Source organism: Coffea arabica, chromosome 7c (genome assembly GCF_036785885.1).
Source record: "Coffea arabica cultivar ET-39 chromosome 7c, Coffea Arabica ET-39 HiFi, whole genome shotgun sequence".
NCBI classification, from domain to species: domain Eukaryota; kingdom Viridiplantae; phylum Streptophyta; class Magnoliopsida; order Gentianales; family Rubiaceae; genus Coffea; species Coffea arabica.
This window is the reverse complement of record NC_092322.1, coordinates 22,378,903-22,384,902: the sequence shown is the minus strand read 5'-3', so window position 1 is coordinate 22,384,902 and position 6,000 is coordinate 22,378,903.

The window sequence follows — 6,000 nt, the reverse complement described above, 5'->3', positions numbered from 1 at the left end:
CGCGCAAACGAGCCAAAACTCAAAACTCTTTTTTTTTTTTTTTTTTTTCCTTCCATCACAATCCGGCCGGCAATCCGGCCAAGATCCGGCCGGATTGTCTGGCCGGATACCCGGCCGAGAGCAACTGGCCGGGTTCCATTTTTCCCCAGGCAATCCGGCCAGTTTCTGGCCGGATTCCTGGCCGGATTCGCCACTGTTCATCCTCGGCAAAATTTTTTTCCGTTTTCGTTTGAAGTCGTATCGACCCGAAATCAATCCAAGCACCAACCAAACATATATATACATTGGAAATCAACATTTACAAGCCAAACGGCCTACCAAAGTATCCATTTAGTTCATACATATCCAAGTAGCCAATTACACACCAAACATTGGTGGAATCAAAGTACTTAGGGTTTTCACCCTCAAGGAGCTATTCAAAATGCATATACATGAGCTCAACTTGCATTCAACTATCATAACCTTTCCAAAAGTGTTCATTTGCCTGTAAGGAAAACAAATAATACGGAATGAGCTAAAGCCCAGTGGTATACCACCCAATAAGCAATCAAAGTCATATAAGAATGAACTTTCATTTAAAGTGCACAAATAAGCAAGGAAGCAAAACGGTAAAAGGATACGGTCGGCTCTCAAGAACCCATTTCCACGCTTGCAATCTTGAACCAACCTCGTTGACTCTCCGTCAATGTTAAAATACCAAACCGTAGACAACTCTTTACTTCCATTCCTTCCACCCAACATACCCCAACCGGGCCCGCACTCCATTCAGTAATATTTTTGGTAATACTCGAGTTTACCGGAACCAAGGGTCTCATTACCACAAGGTTCCCCAGTACAGTCCCCGTGGCATGATAATTTTCACGACCAAACCCTCGCCGGCTCGATCCAATTAACTACCATACGGGGTTGAGCTCATAAATGCAGTAAAGCCATTGGATACTCGTCCAATGACACCAAATCAGTTTCCATGAATGGAATGCAGTATCTCATATATCCAGTGCAGTATTTCAGTAAAACAATCAGTAGCCATAACTAAAATCACAAGGGGTGAGGGCGATCAAGTACACCCTCACCTCAATCATTTCCAATAACCAAGTAAGCCTTCAAGACATCAAATACACATAGCACAAAGCCACATTATAACAAGTAAGTGAGTAGTATACTCACCAAGTAAGAAAATGGTGTTTCATACACCGCGGTCACCAAGGCGTCGTGAGCTACCGTCACGCCCTAGAATCAAGCAACAAATGCAATGAGACTCGATAACGAGTCATATAGCAACGCTAAACACAACCCCAATAGGGTTTCATATACATAAGTGTGCATAATAGCAAACCAGAAATTCGAAAATGGCCTTAGCCATGGCCCCCATATAGAAAACTGTTTTACACTCATTATGCGGTAATGACACAACTCTCATTACGAATATCGGTTGGGGTGTAAGACCCACCGTTTCGAAGCTATGGAACAGGGCTACAACAATGTAGAAGGTCACTCAATCCAGTTCCTAGCTTAACTAGGTCGAAAATGCCAAATACTAACCCAGAATTCCTAAAACAGGTTCGCAAAACACAATAAACTGTAATCGGTATATCTCAGTCCATACAAGTCCAAATGCCGAAATTCCAAAGGCATACGTTAGCTAAGTCATCCAACTACATTTCATCAGAAGACACCAACTCCAAAATCTAAACCAATACCAGTCAAAATGGCCAATTACTATCGCAGGTTTCGCATTCTGTCCAAAGCAGAACAGCTACAGTAATTTCGTCATATCTCATTCCACATTAATCCAAATGACCTGAAATTTTGCAGGCACATCAACCTCATCAATACCTACAACTTTCATGTTTTGAGCAAAGTCAAATTCGGCCTCTAACCCAGTGATCTAAAACCGGACAGAATTGGGGCTTCAAGAACCCTAACTTTCCAATTTTCCATCCAAATCCAAAATTAGTTGCATTTTCCTATCCAATACACCTCATAGAGTCATTATCAACCATTTCCATTCATCATACAAGGCCACAACATTCATTTCATATTAAACCAGAAAAATTCCCTATAAATTAAAAACTTCACCAAAACAAGCCAAATCAAGGGGTAAATCACATATTCAACACTCAAGCCACTTCTAAGCATCATATAACCATTATTAGAGGTAGTAAGGGGTTCAAGCAACACTTACCAAGAAATCAAGAGAGAGAGGGAGATTGAACACCTTTGCTCTTCAAACAAAGTTCACCAACACACTTACTATCACTAGAAGCAAAGTTTTTATGGAGTAGAATCTAGTCTAAGCCTTTGTTTATGGAAGATTGAAGCTTATGGAAGCTTGAGAGTTGAGGAATTTTCTTCTTCTTTGAGAGAGAGAGGGCCGGCCAACACAAGGAGGAAAATGGTGGTTTTTTGGTGAATTTTTGGATATTTAATCTTTGGTCAAAAAAGTCAAAATTGTGAATAGTGTCTCTTAAGGTCCATCCAATGAGGAGGTGACACTTGTCACCTCCATAAATGCATTCTTATCTTTCTTTTCTCTCTCACATCAATCATTCACACACTCTACTTATCTCTTAACACCCGATAAATTTTACACAGTATCCGAAACTTAACCTTATTGGCCGAATTTTTCCGAACTTTTCGCACTAGTGGGTCCCACGTCCACTATTTACTCTTAATTTTCTAAAAATTCTCCAGTGCTAGAAAAATCATCTTAAAACTATAACTGCTCATAAAATCCTCTCAAAAAATATTTCTAAGCCAGAAAATGCAAAATTATGCAATTAAAGGGGAAATAACCCTAGGAAAAATATTAGGGTTTTACGGGTCCTCACACTCTCCCCCCCTTAAAAGAATTTCGCCCTCGAAATTTCTCACCTTAATTCTCGAAAAGGTTTGGGTATTTATCTCGCATTTCCTCTTCCATCTCCCAGGTAGCTTCCTCCACTCCGTGGTTTCTCCATAGCACTTTCACTAGTGGAATCTTCTTGTTTCGGAGCTCTTTGACCTTTCGATCGAGTACTTGAACCGGTTTCTCTTCATAGGCAAGCGATTCATCTAGTTCGATCTCTTCCGGTTGCAATACATGGGATGGATCAGGATGGTACTTCTTTAGCATCGAGACGTGGAATACATCATGGATTCGAGAAAGACTGGATGGCAGTTCCAATCGATACGCGACCGCTCCAACCCTCTGAAGGATCTTGTAGGGTCCGACGTACCGCGGTTGAAGCTTCTTTCCTTTCCCCGTTGTAAGACTTCGTAAGGGTGTGATCTTGAGAAATACGCAGTCTCCAACTTCAAACTCCAAGTCTTTCCTTCGATTATCCGCGTAGCTCTTTTGTCGACTTTGAGCTGTTTGAAGTCGTTGTTGTATCAACTTGACCTTCTCGTGAGCCTCTTCCATCCACGGAATAGTTGTCGGGTCTAGGGCTTTCTTTTCACCAACTTCGTCCCAGTAAATCGGTGAGCGACACTTGCGTCCGTAAAGAGCTTCGTACGGAGCCATTTGAATCGACGAATGAAAGCTATTGTTGTACGCGAACTCCACCAAGGTCATGTGCTGACCCCAACTGCCTCCAAAGTCCAAAATGCAAGTTCGTAACATGTTCTCGAGAGTTTGAATTGTCCGTTCTGACTGGCCATCCGTCTGAGGGTGATAGGTGGTGCTCAAATTGAGTTTCGTCCCCAGGGTTTCTTGGAACTTCTGCCAAAATCGTGATACGAACCGTGGATCCCGATCGGAAACAATGCTCACAGGAACACCGTGTAGTCTTACTACTTCGTCCATGTACAGTCGGGCCAACTGATCCATTGAATACTTCATGTTCACCGGCAAGAAATGGGCCGACTTGGTTAATCGATCAACGATCACCCAAACGGCATCGTGTCCCCTTTGCGTCCTTGGTAAACCTGAAACGAAGTCCATAGTGATGTTTTCCCATTTCCACTCGGGTATCTCCAAGGGTGTAACAAACCCGATGGTTTTTGATGCTCCGCCTTCACTTGCTGGCAAATGAGACATTTCTGCACGTATTGAGCTATTTCCCTCTTCATATTATCCCACCAATAGGTCTCTTTCAGGTCTTGATACATCTTGCTGCTACCCGGATGGATTGTATACTTGGATCGATGAGCTTCCTCTAGAATTTCCGCTTTCAAAGACTCGTCCTTTGGTACCACCATTCGATTTCGGTATTTCAAAATACCCTCAGGACTCAAATTAAAGTCCGTAGTTTCTCCCTTCTCCAATTTCTCTCTCCACTTCCGAACCATCACATCCTCGCCTTGCGCCTCTTTTATACGTTCCAGTAGAGTGGATGTCACCCTTACATTGCTAAATATTACCTTATGGCTCCCAAGACAGGGTTTCCACTCACACACGGATTCTAGCAAATCCCATTCCTTGATCATTAGCCCTGCCACTTGCACTTTACGACTCAGGGCATCTGCTACTACATTTGCCTTTCCCGGATGGTAGTTGATTGTACAATCGTAGTCCTCCAGAAATTCCATCCATCGCCGTTGCCTCATGTTCAGCTCCTTCTGGGAGAAAAGGTATCTCAGACTCTTGTGATCCGAAAACACTTCGAAGGTCACCCCATATAGGTAATGCCTCCACTTTTTCAGTGCAAAAACAACTGCAGCTAATTCTAGGTCATGAGTCGGGTAGTTCTGCTCGTGAAGCTTCAATTTCCTAGAGGCAAAAGCTATCACATTCCGGTTCTGCATCAAAACACATCCCAATCCTTCTCGCGACGCGTCCGCATATACTGCAAACCCGTCCACTCCATTTGGCAAGACCAGTACTGGAGCCATGGTCAATCTTTTCTTTAATTCCTGAAAATTCATTTCGCATCGGCCGTTCCAAATAAACTGGCCATGTTTCTTTGTCAAGTCAGTTAGAGGTCCTGCCAGTTTGGAAAAATCCTTAATGAACCTTCGGTAATACCCAGCTAGCCCTAGAAAGCTACGAATTTCCGTGGGGGTTTCTGGCCTCTTCCAATTTGTCACGGCCTCAACCTTCGCCGGGTCCACCGAAATACCTTCATGAGAGATCACGTGCCCTAGAAACGCCACTTTCTCCAACCAAAACTCGCATTTGCTGAACTTGGCGTATAGCTGATGTTCCTTCAATGTCTGCAACACCACTCTCAAATGCTCCTCGTGCTCCTCGCATGACTTAGAGTAGACCAAAATGTCGTCAATAAACACCACGACAAATCGGTTCAGGTAGGGTTTAAAAACCCTATGCATTAAGTCCATGAAGGCGGCGGGAGCATTAGTCAATCCAAAGGGCATAACGGCGAACTCGTAATGCCCGTATCTCGAGTTGAAGGCAGTTTTCGGAATGTCCTCCTTCTTTATCAATAACTGATAGTATCCCTGTCGGAGGTCCAACTTCGAGAAGACCACTGCTCCTTGCAGCTGATCAAACAACTCGTCAATGTGAGGCAGTGGATACTTGTTCTTGATCGTAACGTTGTTCAACCCCCTATAATCAATACACATCCTCAACGTTCCGTCCTTTTTCTTCACAAATAAGACCGGAGCTCCCCAAGGAGACTCACTCTCGTGGATGAATCCCCGCTCCAAAAGGTCTTGCAATTGCAACTTAAGCTCCTTTAGTTCTGCGGGTGCCATTCGGTAAGGGGTTTTGGAGATAGGTGCAGTTCCAGGTAAAAGATCTATTCGGAATTCTATCTCTCTTTCCGGAGGTAGGGCTACTAACTCGTCAGGAAATACATCCGGAAATTCCCTCACTACAGCCACGTCTTCCACTTTTAACTTATCCGTAGGGGTATTAATTAGAAAGGCCAAATAGCCTTGCGCCCCTCTACTTATCAGTTTCCTAGCTCGAATGTCCGAAATGAGAGCAGATGAGGCTAACCTACCCCTTATATCTAACCTTAAGGTTGCCTCGCCAGGAATGCGAAATTCAACTATTTTCGTTTTACAGTCCAGATGGGCGTTATATCTGGCTAACCAGTCCATACCCAGAAT